This window comes from Symphalangus syndactylus, chromosome 13 (assembly GCF_028878055.3).
Source record: "Symphalangus syndactylus isolate Jambi chromosome 13, NHGRI_mSymSyn1-v2.1_pri, whole genome shotgun sequence".
Taxonomy (NCBI): domain Eukaryota; kingdom Metazoa; phylum Chordata; class Mammalia; order Primates; family Hylobatidae; genus Symphalangus; species Symphalangus syndactylus.
This window is the reverse complement of record NC_072435.2, coordinates 98,041,736-98,061,103: the sequence shown is the minus strand read 5'-3', so window position 1 is coordinate 98,061,103 and position 19,368 is coordinate 98,041,736.

Sequence of the window (19,368 nt, the reverse complement as noted above, 5' to 3'; positions counted from 1 at the left end):
CAAGCCTACATGAACAAACTGCAATCAATCTGCAAAAGTGTTAGTAGTAATAAATTATTATTATCTTAAACCATAGAGTTTTGAGGTGATGCTATGAAGCATATGCTAACTGATACACTGACTTCTTGATACTGACTGCCAATATCACCCTCCTGGCCCATATTTTTGGACACTCATTGATGATCTGCACCTCCAAGACATCCTGGATATCCTGGAGTAAGATATTTGGACTCTGTATATGTGAGAGGAAAGGCACCTCTTTTCTTCTCTGTACGGTTTCCAGATAAAATATAGGATGCCCACTTTAATTTGCATTTCAGATAAAAACTGAATATTTTTTGGTATAAGTATGTCCCAGGCAATATTTGCAAATTTATACAAAATTCAAATTTAACTGGGAATTCTGAATTTTTATTTGCTAAGTCTGGCAATTCTATTTATCTACTACTCACTCTGTTTGGCTCTGGAGAAGTAAAAAGACACCCCCCACCACAACACACACACAAACACAAACATACACATGCTTCACTTCAGGTTTAAAGTCATATATTCTATTACTATATGGAAAAGTTCTTTGCAATGAAAGTTTCGAGCATGTGCTTTTGTCAATCTGTTTAAAGTGATTGCCCTGTGAATATTCTTTCTGAATTCCAAGGCACAGAGGTGAGGAAAGGAAGATATGTAGAATTACTTTCACTTTACACTCAGTTAACTGAATTAGGGTAAGGACTCCATTTCTCTCTAACCATCATGAAAATCGGTTCATTCTCAATACACCAGGGGTGAAGCATAGAGTTAAATACCAGAAGCTATGTATTGAGATTGGAAATGGCTGCTTATCATTCCTCAGTTCATAGAAGAACCATATCTTTTATTGTCAATTTGATTAAAGGCTTCAGCTTCAAAATAAAACTCGTTTCCATGGGGCTTTCATTTTCCCTTTGATAAACAGGCATAATTCACTTTTCTTTAATGTTATTCCAACTAGCATTGTGTTACAATGGGGTTTTTGTGATGCCCCCAAAAACATTTTTGGAACTGTTCTTATCTTTCCAGGCTCTTGCTAACAGCCACCACAATACTCTCTTCGGCATAAGTACGCCTGCTCCAGCAAAGACTCCAGAAATAAGTTTCTGGCCTCTGGTAGTTGGATCCCCTGGGTGGAAGGGAGGAAAGGTTCCATATAAATCTTTTTCCATAAAAGGCTTTGTCAAATGGCTGAAACACAGCATACTAAGCAACTTGCTCCAGGTTCATTTTCAATCGGCATTTTGTGAGCACCTCCTAGGCACCAAGCAGTTCATATACTAGTAGCGCTTGGCCTTGGCTGCATATTAGAATCACCTAAGGAGCTCTGTGAAACGACTGCTCTCTGGGGCCCTCCTTCAGAAATTCCAGCTCCATTGGTATTGTTTTGAGGTGGGGCCTGAGCATTAGTATTTTTAAAAGCTCCCCAATGGTTCTAAGGTGGAGGCAGCAAGAAGGGCCACTGATGTATACAGTTTTGTTTATTCTGCCCAGCAATATGACAAGAGCAGCAGCACAGGGTGCCTATATAACATAAGAGGCAGCTGCTCACTATAATGCAGTCTCTATGACCACCTCCTGGAGCTTGGGCCCTCTTTTATGCTCAATTTCATACCATGACAGCTCATGTTACTAGGGCTTTGCAGGACTTGGTTTTGTTTTTTTAATTGAGTCCTCTAAAAAGAGTATATCAATGCTCCAAGCATTTCAGAAAATTAAACTTAACATACCAAACCATGATAGAGATATTTTAAACTTCATATTATAAAGTGTTTAACATACTGTCAGTAAAGGAATAGTATAACTAGCCCTCATTATCCATCACTCGGCCTCAACAATATACACATTTTCCTAGTCTTTTTTCCTCCTCTATCCTCCAGACTTTTTGTTTGTTTTGTTTTACTAGATTATTTTAAAGCAAATCCCAGGCATCAGATCATTCATTCTCCTGGAACTACTCCAGCATTTCACTCTAACACCTAAGAACTCTTTTTTTAATCATGGTAGAATAAACATAAAATTTACCATTGTAAGCATTTTTAAGTGTAAGTTCACATGCATTAAGTATATTTACATTGTTGTACAACCATCACCATCCAACCATGAGCTTTCTTCATCTGCCCAAGCTAAAACTCTGAATACATTCAACACTAAGTCCCCATTTCTCCCTGACTCCGGCCCCTGGCAACCACCATCCTACCTTCTTGTCTATGAATTTGACTACTCTAGGTACTTCCTATAAGTAGAATAATACAATATTTGTCCCCTTGTGTCTGACTTATTTCACTTAGCATGATGTCATCAAGGTTCACTTATGTTGTAGTATGAAACACCTGAGAACTTCTTTTCCTTTAGCCAAACCATAGAACCATTATTACCCTTAATAAAATGAATAATAGCTCCTTAATGTCAACTCATACCCAGTTTGGGTTCATTTTTCTTTGGCTGTCTCAAAAATGTCACTTTACATCTAGTTGTGGAGTGAGGACCCAAACAGGATCTATCATTGCTTTTGGTTGAAACATCTCTGAAGTTTCCTTGAATCTAACTCACCCAAAACCTGGCACTTTTCTGTGTTAAAAAAAAAAAAAAAACAGAAGCAGATAATTTGTCCTGTAGAACTGTCCACACTTAGAGTTGGCTGGTTACATCTTGTGCCCTGTAATGTGTTCAACATGCTTCTCTTTCCTCATTATTTCTGGTACATGGTAGATAGATCCAGCAGCTTTACCAATAGCAAACTATTGTCTTATTTTCTGGAAAGAAAACTTCACAGGGAGTGCTATGTCCATCGTATTGTGCCATTCAGCAGGTCCGCACATAGGTCGTCCTATGTTTAGTGATGCTAAGATTGCTGAACTGGTATCACCCTTATCCTTCTATCCCACTTCTGCATCCCACTTTTAACACTGAAAGAAGACTTACATGCCAGCTACTCGGAGTTTATAGCCCTCTGCCCAGCGTTTCTCTTCTGTTGAAAGCAAGGAATAGGTCCAAAGATGTTAACAACTTGTTCAACATCAATTGTTTGTCAATCAATATTTACCGAGCTCCCACCCCATGAGAACCTGAGGCTCTTCCCATGTGACGTCTCTCCACTCTTCCTCGTGCTTCCATTTGGCTCAGTTTTTTTTGTTTTCATTTTTCCTTTTTATGCTTCATTGAGGTATAAGTGATATACAAATAATTGCACATATTTATTGTGTACATTTTGATGAATGTGGACATATGCGTACAACCACGGTATCTGTCACCACAATCAAGGTACTAAACATATCCATCACCTCCAGAAAATACCTTGTGTTATTTTCTGAGTTGGTTTCTTTGTTTGTTGTAAAAACATTTAACATGAGCTCTATACTCTTAGTGTAAAGTACACAATACTGTATTATTAACTATAGGTAATATGATGTACAGAAGATCTGTAGAACTTACTTGTCTTGCAACATGGCTGAGTTCTTAAAGGCTATGAAAACTGCCTAGAGTAGAGCACAAGCCCCAGGAAGGCAGAAGATACTATCTGTTTATCCCCCCATTGAAATCCCTGGACAGAGCACAGTTCCTGGCACACAGTAGAGGGATGATAAATATTTGTTGTATAAAAGAAAGGAAAAATGAATAAATGAGTGATTCATTAATTTAATTAAAAGATTCATAAACTTTTGGGGTACTTCTCCAAATGTATGTTTTTTTCTAATCTCCTTTATGATCTTCATAAAAGAGTGCCCAAAAAGTTCATATTAGATTCTGCCCATGATTTCATTTCAATATGAATTTTAGACACTTGTAAAAAGCAGTGACCCTTTGCAAAGTGCTTTTTCGAGGAAATCTCCCAAGAAGTCAAGGACTGGCACTGAGTTTGCCAAAGGGCTTTGAAATCTCTTATCTGGATGCTCCATTGCCCATCTGTAATTCCCAGAAGGCAGCCAGAGTGAAATTTTTAAAAGGTGATTCCCATCATGTCAGTCTACCACTGAAAACCCTCCAGTGTCCTTCCATTGTGCTACAAATAAAACTCAAACTCCCAGATGGGGCCTCCAAGTCCCTGCTCATCCTCCCTTGTGTTCTTCTTTCTAGGCTTATTTCTTAGCATCTCTCCTCCCACTCTGGCCTTGTTTCATTTCACTGACCCCAGAACATACCGGCCCCTTCCCACCTCAGGCCCTGGTAGCTGCCTTTTTCTCTTCCTGGCCTGCTTTTCCCCAGATCCTCCCAAAGCTTGTTTAACCTCACCTGTTTGGCCTTCTATCAACTGCCCTGGGACAACCCTATGTAAAATGGGCCTCTTCCCATTACTCTCCAGTCCATCACCCTGGGTATTTACTTCATAACATTGTCACCATATAGAATGAGCTTACTTACTTATTTGTTCCCTTGCTTATCTCTTCTCCGTTAGAATAGAAACTCCATGATGGCAGACAACTTATTTACCTTATTCACTGCTCTGTTCTCTAAAATTAGCACAATGCCTGGTAGAGAAAATAGGCTCAGTAACTACTGGGTGAATGGATTAAGGTAAATATTTAAAAGCTGTGAATGCAGAATGCCTGAATTGCCTCACATCAGCCTGTCTGCCCCTACCCTGGTCCTCACCCCAGTACACTGCTAAGCCTCTTGACACACTGCCTTAGTCCATTTGGGTTGCTATAACAAAATACTATATGCACTCCAGCCTGGGTGAAAGAGCGAGACTCCGTCTCAAAAAAAAAAAATACTATAAACACAGTGGCTTATAAACAACAGAAATTTACTTCTCAGAGTTCTGGAGACTGAGAAGTCCAGCATCAAGATCCTGGCAGATTTAGCATCTGATGAGATCTTGTTTTCTGATTCATGGATGCTGCCTTCTAGCTAGGCCCCTACATGGTGAAAGGGAGAAACAAGCTCCCTTGAGCCTATTTTGTAAGCGCACTAATGCCATTCATGGGGGCTCTACCCTTATGTCTAATCACCCCATAAAAGGCCCCATCCCCTTCTACTATGACCTTGGGGGTTAGATTTCAACGTTTGAAATTTGTGGGGGATGCACATATTCAGACCACAGCATACATTATAGTTTGGCATGGCCCCAGACTCTAAAAAAGGTTCAAAGAACCCTGATTTGCTCAGGTCTCCAGCTCCATATTTAATTCCTCTAAGGCAACTGGGAGCTTCAGTATTGGAGTCAAGTGGTGGGACAAAGCTAGGCATGGCTGAGATTCGCATCCACTTGTGCCAGTGCTCACCCGGCACTGGTGTCAGGTGAGGCTGGCAGGCTTAGGGACGCTGGGGTCATGGCCTCAACCTCCCAGGTGTCTGGGGAAACCCTCAACCACAGCACACTCTCGGCGTCACTCTCTCCAGCTCGTGGGGACTTCATAGAGAAATACGATGTGAAGCTGAAAAGACAAACCCCGACCTGACCATCCTAACCTATGAATGCCCCATCGTGCAGCCTGAGCTCTGGAACCACCACACATTTGGCAAAGAGAAGAACGTGTCTTTGCACAGCTTCAGTCCTGATCGGGCAACTAGATCCCTGGAGAATATACTGAATGGCAAAACCTGAAGCTTCCACTGAGGATTAAGAGCAACAGCCCCAATGCCTGGGCTCTGCTGGACTCAGTACAATGTGGAAAAATGTGTTCTCCTGCTCACATTTAAAGAACAAAATAAAGATTGCACCTCCTTCTACCTTGAAACTGAGGCCTAACTTCTGAGGCTGTGGCTTATTCCTGGTTCTAAACATTCATGTGATTTCTCAGGTCCTATGTAGACTCTGTCTTATTTTCCTCTGCTTCTCCCTCTGCCCTTTTCCTCCCACTCTCGGAATCAGGGTCCTGCTCCTTATCTCAGCCTCTGTGCTTGGGGCCATGCTCCCTGCTGAACAAGCCGTCCTTCTCTGGATCTACCTCCACACCTTCCCATCAAAGCTTTTTCCATTGCCAATTCCACCACCTTTGCCCGCAGCAGCCAACACCCAGATGGTGAGCTATGTTAAGTGCTGTTATATCAAGAGCAAGCAACTTGGCCTTGCCCCTTCTGTTTAGAAGAAGAAAGGGGTGGCTGGGTCAAATGGTATTTCTAGTTCTAGATCCCTGACGAATCGCCACACTGACTTCCACAATGGTTGAACTAGTTTACAGTCCCACCAACAGTGTAAAAGTGTTCCTATTTCTCCACATCCTCTCCAGCACCTGTTGTATATACCCAAAGGACTATAAATCATGCTGCTATAAAGACACATGCAGACGTATGTTTATTGCGGCACTACTCACAACAGCAAAGACTTGGAACCAACCCAAATGTCCAACAACGATAGACTGGATTAAGAAAATGTGGCACATATACATCATGGAATACTATGCAGCCATAAAAAATGATGAGTTCGGGCCGGGCGCGGTGGCTCACGCTTGTAATCCCAGCACTTTGGGAGGCCGAGGCAGGCGGATCACGAGGTCAGGAGATCGAGACCACGGTGAAACCCCGTCTCTACTAAAAAATACAAAAAAAAAATTAGCCGGGCGTGGTGGCGGGCGCCTGTAGTCCCAGCTACTCGGAGAGGCTGAGGCAGGAGAATGGCGTGAACCCGGGAGGCGGAGCTTGCAGTGAGCCGAGATTGCGCCACTGCACTCCAGCCTGGGCGACAGAGCAAGACTCCGTCTCAAAAAAAAAAAAAAAAAAAAAAAAAAATGATGAGTTCATGTCTTTTGTAGGGACATGGATGAAACTGGAAAACATCATTCTCAGTAAACTATCGCAAGGACAAAAAATCAAACACCGTATGTTCTCACTCATAGGTGGGAATTGAACAATGAGAACACATGGACACAGGAAGGGGAACATCACACTCCGGGGACTGTTGTGGGGTGGGTGGAGGGGGGAGGGACAGCATTAGGAAATATACCTAATGCTAAATGACAAGTTAATGGGTGCAGCACACCAACATGGCACAGGGATACATATGTAACAAACCTACACATTGTGCACACGTACCCTAAAACTTAAAGTATAATAATAATAATAATAAAATAAAATAAAATATAAAAAAAAAGAAGGAGAAAGGGGTGTCCACAAGATCTTGAGAGGGAAGAGGAAGTGGTTCTCTTTCCCTCATAAGTACTAAAAATGGAAAGAAACACCAGCATTTCAGATTTGAACTATTAAGCTGAACCACATGAAATCACCAGTATGCTACCTACAAAAATCAGAAAGTTCATATCACCCTAACACATCTTCTAAACTGCCTCTCCCGCCCAGGCACACAAAGCTATTGTAGGCTGTTTTGGACTAATCTGGAGTGAAGAAAGTATGGTATAATTAAAGGGTGAAGGCTTGGACCAAACAACTCTGTGGAGGAGAAAGCCTTACCAACTCTTTTCCCATTGCTTAGGACACTTTAAGCGAAGGATTAGAAGGAAATACTGGTCATTCATTTACTCTGTCCACAAAAATACATTCAAGTTATATTGTATGCTAGGTATTATGCTGCTAATCTAATATTATTTTTATACTAAGTTTACTCCCAGCCTTATTTTTCCTTTCCAGGAAGGCAAACATGTGCTGGTGTTATAATGGAAACAGCACTGGTTTAGGGTCAGAACAATTACGGTTCAGCTCCCAGGTCTGCTTTTAATTAGCTGCATGACTATGATGGAAGTCCCAGACTCTCAAAGTTATCAGTTTCTCCATTGATAAAATGGGTATAAACATGTCTGCACCATATGTTAGGGATGAAATAAGTTGATCCATATGACAAGTGCACTCGCTATGGGCAGTTTTCCTTCACTCCTCCTTTTCCCATAAACTTTTCATTTATTCTCAAGTTTCCTGGTGGCCTAGACATGGCCTCTGGTTTAAATAGGCCTGTTCAGCTTGGAGCAGACTCTTATATTAAGTGGGATAAAAGTCTGGAGTAAGGTTCATAGACACTAGGTTAAGAATCCCTGATATATATTTAGGTGTTTCAATACTTACTGGATAACTCTAACCCCAAATAATCAATGTCACTGTTTGCTTTCCTGCTCTATTTCTAGACATATTATATAAACATGGCAAGATCAAAAAGCAATAGCAGTTTGGCTGCCACTTTAGACTTTGCCCCTGCCCAAAGCACTTGGCCAACGTAATCCTTGGTCATAACTAATTGTTGGCAAAGCTACAAGGAGTAGCCGCAATTCTATCCTGTTAGGGGAAGTGTAAATTCAGAACACTTTTGGAAGACAGCACTTTTGGACAGTTTTTATTAAAACCCAAAAATGTATATAATGTCTATCCTAAGAATTCACCACTAGGAACATCTGTTAAGAAAGTAGTCAGACATAAGAATATCTGATAAAAAAGTAATTCATTATATGTTTGGAGTTTGTTTGTTTTTGAGACTGTATCTTGCTCTGTCATCCAAGCCAGAGTGTAGGCACAATCAGACCTCACTGCAGCCTTGAACTCCTGAGCTCAAGCTATCATCCCACCTCAGTCTCCCAAGTAGCTGGGACTACAGATGAGTAACACTAGGCTCAGCTAAGTTTTTAAAAATTTTTTTTGTAAAGATGAGGACCTCGCCATGTTTCCCAGGCTAGTCTCAAACTCTCAGCCTCAAGCAATTCTCCCACTTTAACCTCCCAAAGTGCTGGGATTATAGGTGTCAGCCACCACATTCAGTCTTAGATGTTTGTTTACAAAAAATCTGAAGGATGGGGCACCCCCAACAGTCAACCAGAGAGCCTTGATTAAATAAATTATGGCTACTCATAAAATGGAATCCAATTGAGCTACTAGAAATCTCATACAAAATAAGAAAGGATAATCTATTGCTAGGTGAATAGAGCTAATTATAAAAGAGCACAGTACAATGTTTTTGTTACGAAATGCACCAAAAGTTTAACATTGGTAATAACTGCATGGAGAGATTATTGATGATTTTTGTCATCCTCTGCTTTTCTACATTTTCCAAAATTTTTGCAATATGTATAAAGTACTTTCAAAATTAGGGGTAGAAAGAATGCATCTCTTTGTTTCTAAGTAGTTAACACATAAGTAACTATCTAAATAGCACCCTGCCACAGGGGAACAGAGCAGAGATCAGGGACTTCTGAAAATGAGAGAAACACTAATGGCCGTTGTTACATCATTGTTAGCAAAGGTCTGAAGATCAACCTTGTTGCAATTTCCATGTTCTGCATCAGTGCATATTTAAACGATGTTGTTGTGAGCTTTCCAAGCTACATAGAAAAGATTCCCAGGACCCAGTTGCATTCAACTCAGTGCATAATACAAAAGAATGTCTGGGTAGGAAGGAATCTTCAAAATCATTTTGTTTTGCTCTTCCCTTTCTTAAATGAGGCATCCAAGCTCAGAGAAACCAAGTGAATTGTCTTAGGCCACCGAGCTGGTCATGTGTATGACATTCTATATGGGATTCTGTACTAAGTACATTGGGGTTCATATGATGAATAGGGAAGGATTATCACAGATTAGGTGGACTTGTCACAAAACATGTCAATTTGGAACAAGGTGATGTATGAACAAAAACAGCAACAAGCCAAGATAAAACTATTTGCCAGCATTTCTCTTCAGGAGTGTACAGTGTCTGTTTCAAGGAATGTGGTGATAAGCTTACTTGGAGTAGACGCTGAGGCCCTGGGGCCATGAAATGGCTGGTACCATGGCTTCAGGAAGAGGGGCAAACTCCTCTGTACAAGAATTGTATTTGTTCCTTAAAGAGAGAGGGAGGGGAAAGAGGAAAGAGATGAGAAATGTCGATTACAAAATGTTGGTGAGTAGATCTTTTTTTGTGAACTCATGAAATAGCTGAGTTCTGTATACAAGTTGGGGCAACCAATAAGCTTACAAGCTCACCCCATTTTACCAACGACCTTCCCACTTTTAGCAGTGATAGTCCTGTGTCCCAGGAGCCCCTCAGTCCTGAGCAAACCAGGGTGGTTAATCTACCAAGGGCAACATGTGCACTTATGGGAGTTAGAGGCCTCTTCCAGCATCTGCATTACAAAGTAAATTTTTACAAATCCAAGAGACTGTCAAGTTTTGCAAAACATTGTCAAATTTTGCCAACAGGTTAAATGAGCAAAATGAGAATGAGAATATCTCTTCTCACATACAAAGAAGCTATAATTTTTCAAAAGCCACTGCCTAAGTCATAACAATGCTTTAACATTATTGATAAATGTGAGAGCCTTGATTATCTGTGCTCTTGCCATTCCTGTGCTCAAAGACTAAGGATTAAATTCTTGCCCTGTTTATTGGGCAACTCACCAAACATCTGTGATGTATGTAGAAATCACAACTTCTGTAAATAAAACCAAACAACCATATGTAAAATGGAGATATAATTATTGCACTCCTTCAAAGTACTGAGGTTTAGATGAGTTCATATGAGTAATGATTACTTAAATATTGTTAGTTTCTCTGGCTTTGGATGGTTAGAGCCCAAGGGGCTGCTGTTTGCTTTTATTTTCCATTTTCAAATCTTCTGCAAATATTGAAAGCAAAAGAAAAGTGAAGGGAAAATCTCAACAATCATTCTGCTGGGCCAGAAGCTGCTCCCTAGTCCCCAGAAGCTGCCAACTTTTCTCTCTCCCAGGTTTTCTCTGTTTTTCTTTTCTAGTCCCTCCTGTTCTCAGAATTAGGATTTGGGTTGCCACTTTCTGTGCTCCTTTTATTTCAGAGGAGAATGTGTACTCAAGAGAAAGAGTCAGGCCAGGAGGGAACAGATGTACCTTCCTCCTGGTCATTCCATTAAAGCCACCTTAAGGTTTGGCTCATCTTTCATAATAGCCTTTCTCACAGTATCTTTGTAGATACAATAGTAAGATGGAGTAAGTGGAAATTGATGTAAAGATGTCAGTTGAACAACAATACTATCCACTAAATTCCTAAGTAGCAATTAGAAAACCCGGTTCTAGTGGGTAGAAAAAAATGATTCTCAATCCTGAATGAGAAAAGAATCACCAAGAGAATTTGCCAAAAACAGGGATGTGTAGGGACCCATCACAGGCTTTCTGAGTCTGTAGGACTATATTTCTAACAAGTACCTGTATATTTAAACTACCTCCTTGGGTGATTCCAACGTACTGCCTGGGTTGAGAGCCCTGAGTATAGCATATGTGTGGTGCAGTGGGTCTCATGTGAGTGGTTCTGAGACAAGTGCACTGGAGGGCACACTTTGAGAAAGGCTGTGGTTGAGAGCACTGGCTCTGGACTCAGCAAGACCTGGGTTAGAATTCCAGCTCTGCTCCTATGTAATTAGACACATTACTCAGTTGAGTTCTCACTTTCCTCAGACATGAATTGGGAATTAAAATAGGATTTCTCTTGTGTTTGCTATGGATGAAAGGAAAGAGTATTTGTAAAGTGTTTAGCAGCATAGAACAAATTACACTGTAAACAGTTAAAAAAAAAGTCAATTTTTTTTTTTTGAGATGGAATTTTGCTCTTGTTTCCCAGGCTAGAGTGCAATGGCACAATCTAGACTCACTGCAACTTCCACCTCCCAGGTTCAAGTGATTTTCCTGCTTCAGCCTCCTGAGTAGCTGGGACTACAGGCACCTGCCACCACATCCAGCTAATTTTTGTATTTTTAGTCAAGATGGGGTTTCACCATGTTGGCCAGGGTGGTCTTGCACTCCTGACCTCAGGTAATCCTCCTGCCTTGGCCTAAAAGTCATTACTTCTAACTAGTCACTTATTCCTCTTTGGGCCTGAGCATCGTCATCCATAGTATGGAATAGAGTATACTCAAAGAGGTCATCTCTAAGGCCCCTCCCAGTTCTAACTTTCTATGATTGACAAGGATGTAAAGCAGGAATTGGCAAACTTCTTCTGTAGAGGAACAGATAGTAAATATTTTAGTCTTTGCAGGCCATGTGGTCTCTGTCACAACTACTCAACTCTGCTGTTATAATGTGAAAGCAGCCATAGACAACATGTAAATTAATGAGTGTGACTGTGTTCTAATAAAACTTTATTGGCACCAACAGGCAATGGGCCAGATTTGGCCCTGGGTTGTAATCTACCAGAACTCTGATGTAAAGGATAAAAGGAGAAGGGAGGCTTCCTCCACTCTGTGCTAGTCAAAACAACTGCAGTAGTGTATCTTCTCCAAGACTACACTTTTAGAATACACTGAGGCACACAGAGGTTAAGTAATATGCCTGATTTAACTTACATGTTTCAAATATGGCCATTCTCTTCTTACAATAAGACTTTAACACTTTTCTCACCAAGAGCTGGGGTCTATGTCTCCTCCTTTTGACTCTGGGCAAACTTATGTCTATGGCACAGGTGGTACTACATGACTTCTGAGCCTAGGTCATAAAAGGTGATACAGGTTATATCTGGTTCTCTTAGGACTCTCACCTTTGTAACCTAAACATCATGCTGTGAGAAAGCCTCTCACCCTATATATTAGTCTGTTTTCATGCTGCTGATAAAGACATGCCTGAGACTGGTTAATTTATAAAGAAAAAGAGGTTTAATGGATTCACAGCTCCACATAGCTGGGGAGGCCTCACAATCATGGTGGAAGGTAAAAGGCATGTTTTATATGGAGGCAGGCAAGAGACAATGAGAGCCGAGTGAAAGGGGTTTCCTCTTATAAAACCATCAGATATTATGAGACTTATTCACTACCATGAGAACGGTGTGGGGGAAACCACCCCATGATTCAATTATCTCCCACTGGGTCCCTCCCACAACATGTGGGAATTATGGGAACTACAATTCAAGATGAGATTTTGGTGGGGACACAGTCAAACTATATCACCCTATGAGGAAGTTCACATGGAAAGGAACTGGTAATCAACCCCAAACTGCCAGTTCTGTGAACAAGCCAGTTTGTAAGTGAATCCTCCAGCCACCAGATAAGCCACCCCAACCGAGTGGAGCAGAGATGAAACATCCCTGATGAGCCTTGCCCAGGTTGAAGATTCATGAACCAAATAAATTGTTGGTTTACCTTAAGCCATAAGTTTTGGGGTGGTCTGTTATGGAGTAATAGATAAATTAGTTTTTTTGGTATGAGAATTGGATGTTGCCACTTTGAAAAAATGTAAAGTATGTGGCATTGGCTTTGGTACAGTAGGCAGAAACCTAAAAGATCTTGAAGAGAATTTTAGTAAAAGCCTAAAAAGCTTCAAGGAGATACTCTATCAGAAAGAAAAGTGAATAAAATGTTGTTCGAAGCTACAGGAAAAGATCTCCTTGTTATATTACATAGTGGCAGAAAATTTGGTAATTCAGTCACCTGGGTAGCATGGTCAAAATAAAATGTACATAGTAGATTTAATGATTTAATGAAGGGGACTTTCAAGAAGAATATTGGAAGAGTCACCTTGCTTCTTCTAGCTGCCTATGATAAAATGCGAGAGGAGACAGCTAAAGGACAAGCAATTACATACAAAAGAGCCAGAATTTTCAGGGTTTGGAAGTAAAACTGTGTCTCATCCCCAGCCTCTCCAAGATTTTCAAATCTATAAATGGCTTCGAGGCAAAGAGGATTGAATACAGGATATGGCTTTAAATCCCTTGTTAAGACCTAAGAAATATTTAAGGTGGTACCTCAGAGATGTATTCAGATAAAAGAACTTCTGAGGGTATGAGTGTCATCTCTCACAGATCTTCTCCATTAAACAATAAGGCTTCCAAGAATCATAAGGGTGATATTCCTCAGGGCACTCACAGAGGTCCAATGGAAAGAAATGCCTTCCTCAAATAGGTCTGTGGATGACTTTTGTCTAGTGGGTACGTGTCAATATGATTCACAGAAAATCCAAAGAGTTTTTAAGAGAATTGTTCTGAGCTGGGCATGGTGGCACACGCCTATAATCCTAGCACTTTGGGAGGCTGAGGAGGGCGGATCACCTGAGGTCAGGAGTTCAAGACCAGCCTGGCCAACATGGCAAAACCCTATCTCTACTACAAACACAAAAATTAGCCGGTGTGTTGCTAGGCACCTGTAATCCCAGCTACACGGGAGACTGAGGCAGGAGAATTGCTTGAACCCAGGAGGTGGAGGTTGAAGTGAGCCCAAGATTGTGCCACTGCACTCCAGCCTGGATGACAAGAGCAAAACTCCATTTCAAAAAAAAAAAAAAGAGAAAGAATTGTTCTGGTAGAAGCACTGCCAATTCAGACTAAAAGGGATAGAAACTGCATACAATTAAAAGAGTGCTTTGGACTAAGATGTAGACTGAGAGAATTATTCAGCTGCAAATATGGGCTACAGTTTATGGAAGATAAAGGATAATTTAGAGTACGGAGCCAAAAGTCAGGGGAGAGACAAGAGCTGTGTAGAACCATTCCCAGGCAGTAGCATGAGGCTTAATCAAAGAACTAACAACAAGCGTCTGCCTGTATTTCAAAACTGTTGTAGTGCCATACAGGTGTGTGTTTCTTACTTTTTCCCTCTTTGAATGGAAATATCTATGGGGATTGAAGTCCCCAATTATACGTTGGGTATGAGAGGAGCAGATAACTTGACTCTTTAGTCATAGGTCTTCAGAATGATACTCAAGTGGTTGTACCCAATGTTATAATAGGAAGAGACTTGGGGGTCATGGGAGAAGGGTATGAGCATATTTTGCATAAAAATTGGTATGAATTATAGTGGCCAGAGGGCAAATTGTGGAAGATTGTATTTTTTAAACATAGCCATAACAGTAACTTCAATCTCACATGCTCTTCTTACAAAGTAGAATCAAACCTTGTCTTAGTCCATTTTGTGCTGCTATAATCAAATACTTGAGACTGGGTAATTTATAATGAACAGAAACTTATAAGGAACTCACTTCTACAATAATGAACCCACTCCCAAGATAACAGCATTAATCCATTCATGAGGGCAGAGCCCTCATGGCCTAATTGCTACTATTAAAGTTCCCACCTTTTAATACTGTCACAATGGCAATTCAATTTCAACATGATTTGGGTGGGGGGGAAATATTCGAACCATAGCAACATCCCTCTATCAAAATGTGATGCTCTGTGATTTCTGAGGCCAGACCATAAAAGGTGATAGAACTTCTGCCTAGCTGTCTTGAGTGTACATCCTTGGAATCCAGCCACCATGCCATAAGGAAACTCAAGCCATGTTGTCCATGTTGAAATTGACAGCCATGTGAGTGAGTCATCTTGGAGGTGGTTCTTTCAACATTTGATGAGCCATCCCAGCTAACCCCAAGTGCAGAAAAATAAGCTATCCCCACTGAACCCTACCCAAATTGCAGATCTGTGATCGAAATAAATGACTTGTTTCTTAAGCCATTAAGTGTCAGGGTGGCTTGTAACATAGCAATAGAAAACTGGAACACTTAGCAAATGGTAGAGTTCACATTTAAACACAGGCATTCTGACTCCAGAGTTCATACTTACAGTTGATACAGAATGCTTCACTGTCCAGATCCCTATTTGAGACTGAAATTCCTGATTATTACCTCAAATGCTGCAAGTGTTGCCATTCAACAGCTCTCAGTTCTCAGGCCTCTACACCAATTGCTCTTGGGTGAAGAGAGAACTTATAACCTTACCCAAGGTTATAATCCTTTCTGGGGGCAGTCTGCACCCAATATTTGGTTGATGTAGGGATATAAAAACTCAGCCTCTCTGCCCCAACTTGGGCAACCCTCAAGGACTACCCCAGCTTTAGAGCTTTCCATGGGGTCAGCTAAGGCTTTGTTGCCTCCATACCACAACCTAACTTCTCTCTTTTCCCAATCTGCTTCTTTCACTTCCTCCCCAGGTGCTGATCCTGAGAAACCTCCCCCAAAATTTCAGCACATGAATCTTCATTGCAGTGTCTTCTGCTTGGGGAACCCAATCTGCAATGCTAGTCTTAACTACACTTAAAATAGTAAGAGTGGAATGAGGTGTTTACAAAGGTGGGTAAACTAGAGGCATTCAAGCAAAGGCATTTGATGGGAAAAGAGTAGAGGGGAGCTAATCTATGTAAACAACTTTTATTGAATGCCTACTGCATGTTGTGATTATAAAGATAAGAGACTATATTTATCTAGAAAAGTTTGCCATCTAATAAAGGATATGGTCAATAAAACATGAAATTACAATACATGGTAGTAAATACTATGACAGGGGAAAACTCTAACAGGGCCATGGAAACCCAGAGGGCCAGCATCTCTGACCTTGCAAATACAGGAGAACATAAGCTTCATGTAAATATCAGTAAACATGCAGAAAGCATAAACATATGGAAAGTTGAAAGTGACGTGGCTAGATAATTTGACAAGGATTGGACCATGAAAGGCTTTGAGAACCCTGGTTAATGGTATGTATTTTGCTTTATAAGAAAATAGAGTTCCACTGAAAATCTTCAGGAAATGGATCATCAGAGTTAAGTGCACATTCTAAAAAGATCACTGCAGCCACATCTTGGAAGATTATTTTAAAAGTGGCAAGACTAGAGACAGGAAGAGCATTCAGGGTTGCTGTTGTGATCATTCAGATGAGAAATTATGATCTTTGTCATTATTATTATTCACTAGTGCCAACAAACAGAAATGGGGATTCTGTACCTCTCCCCCTACCCTACTCCCTGCCCAAAATTAAACTATCTAAGCTGGGCATTCTATTCTAAATGTGGCTTCCTATACTGATTACATGGAGCAATTAGCTGATTAATCCTCTCCTCCATGGAGAGGCTGAGAAAGCAGAAGAAACAGCAGCAGTTCATGAGTTTCATGAGGGCAAATTAGTTCCTCTGTCCCCCAGCATACCAGAAAAAGCAGCAGTTCCTCAAAATGAAGATCTACATTAATCAGACACTTCTGTGACACACCACTCCTCAGCCAAATGCTGAAAAGCTTTGAGCACTCTCAAGGTACCCCCAAGGAATGCCTTCCCTGCCTAAAAAAGTGTCATAACCACTTAGGGGACTTTCTTTAAGGATGAGAACATTTCAACTGGCAACCAATTATCAAGGACATCTAGTACAGCTTGAAGCAGAACGTATTTGTGTTTTGTGTTTGTCTTAAAAAGACACTCATCAGCCATCATGTGTTTTGGTTGCAGAAAAGCAGAGACCTGTAAAAAATGCAACAGGGAAAGAAGCCTCGAGGACTCACTTTTGTGATTGGCTTGGGATGGAATAATCCCAACATCAGGGCTTCTCAGAGCCCCCAGATAATTGTTGGAATTCTTTAAGATTCAATTCCCTTGAGATTAGAAGGTGGGGAATAGAAGCAGGGGAAGCAGCTTTCATTTTGTTTTATTAACTACAATCCATACACATATAAAAAGTGCTGCAGGAGTAGGTGCACTTTCTTTTGCCCTTCACCTTCCATACTATGAGGGCACAGCAAGAAGGCCTCACTAGATGCCAGCACCTTGATTTTGGAACTGCAAGAAATAAATTTCTGTTCTTTATAAATTACCCAGACTCAGCACAAAATGGACTAAAGCAAGTACTTACCTTCAAAATTTCTGTCTTGGTTGACTTCTAAGGAAACCCAACTAAGAAATGCCCTCCAGCAAAGGTTGTAATAATTTGTACTTCCACCAACAATGTGTGTTTTCTCTTTCCACATCAGTTTTATCCCTACCCCAACTTATCATCATTATTTATTCATTCATTTACTCATTTGTTCATCCATTCACTAGATGCCTGCTAAGCATATTCTGTATCAGACACCTTTCTGGCTGTTGCATACAATACAGGGAACTGGAAATCAGATATACTATCTCCTTTTCCTGTACTCCTGCCATTGCTAAATGTTTTTTAAAGAAGGAAAGTCCAATATCATTCCACAGCTGGAGAAAAGACATTTGAAATACATATTCTCAACTAAAGCAACACATGGAGTGAGGGATTCCAACAATCTGTAATCAGCAGTAACAAGATTGATTATCAAATCCTTCCCAGGTTTGCTAAAGGCTGGGGTTGAAGAGAACAGGAGATGTCAGACCCCTGAAGCAGGTCAAGGGGACCTGGGACAGAAGACAATCTTCAAATATTTTACATGTTGATCTAGGCTAGGGTCTGATCCAGGACAAAAAGAAACTGCATGCTGAGCAATTTTGTCACAAGGTTACAAATGTTCTGCTTTCATGATTTATGGGCATGTTTTTGTTTTTCAGACTGCCTGTTTTCATAGTAAAGAGCTTTATTCCCGGAGCGCTCGTTAATGGAGGTATTATTGTTCTCAAAAGAGCAAGAGAGAAAGTCACCCCTACCCTGGGTAAATTCCAGTCTGCCTTCTCTGCCTCTAAACCACGGCTGCCAAGTGTTGGGAGAAGTCTGTCTGTTCTGCAATCATGGAGTCCAACCACAGCTGAGCCCTTGCTGCTCTGAATACAGCGTGTGTTTGTCCATGGTTAACTCTCCCTTCCTTCTCAGCAGCTACTTCAGGCTTTCTCCTCTCTCTTTAAACCTCCTGCTCTGCTACTTTCTCTTTTGCTCTAATCAGATGAGCTTGTTTTCTATCTTAAGGGAAAAACTGGGCAATTCAAAGATGGTGAGGCAGGAGAATCGCTTGAACCTGGTAGGCGAGGGTTGCAGTGAGCCGAGATCGCATCACTGCACCCCAGCCTGGGCAACAGAGGGAGACTCTGTCTCAAAAAAAAAAAACAAAACAAAACAGAAAAAGGATGGGCTCCTCCATTCACAAACCTCTCCACATCTGCCGCCATCCATGGCTCTCAATTACCTGCCCCTCCATCTGCAGATCTCGCCTATTTTGTCTGGTCCCCTCCAGCTCATTAAGGTAGCATTCGCCTCCTGTCCCTCCCGTTCCATTCTGTTTCTCAGAGCTTCACTACAGCTCTTTGGCGTCATCAAATAAACATGCCCAAATCTCTTTCAACTTTAAATGAAAAGGCTTTCCCTGTAAGTCCCCCTATCTGACTCCTCTTTCATATTGTATTGATTGATTGATTGATTGATTGAGACAGAATCCTGCTCTGTCACCAGGTTAGAGTGCAGTGGCTCAATCTCAGCTCACTGCAGCCTCTACCTCCTGGGCTCAAGCCATCCTCCTGCCTCAACCTCTGGAGTAACTGCGACCACAGGCATAATTTTTGTAGAGACGGGGTTTCACCATGTTACCCAGGCCGGTCTTGAACTCAAGCAATTTGCCCGCCTGGGCCTCCCAAAGTGCTGGGATTACAGCTGTGAACCACCACACCCGGCCTCATTTCTTTGAATAATTTAATGCCTTGAAAGAGTTGTCCATCCTCACTTTCTTCATATCTTCTCCTCCCAGTTGTTCCTAACTCCCTGCATCTTTTTCCACCCAACACAACATAGATATGTTTTTCTTTTCCTCATTTTCAAAAGAATAAACTCTTTTCAAATCTCAACTCACTCAAAATCTTTACAGCAGTGGTTTGCCATCA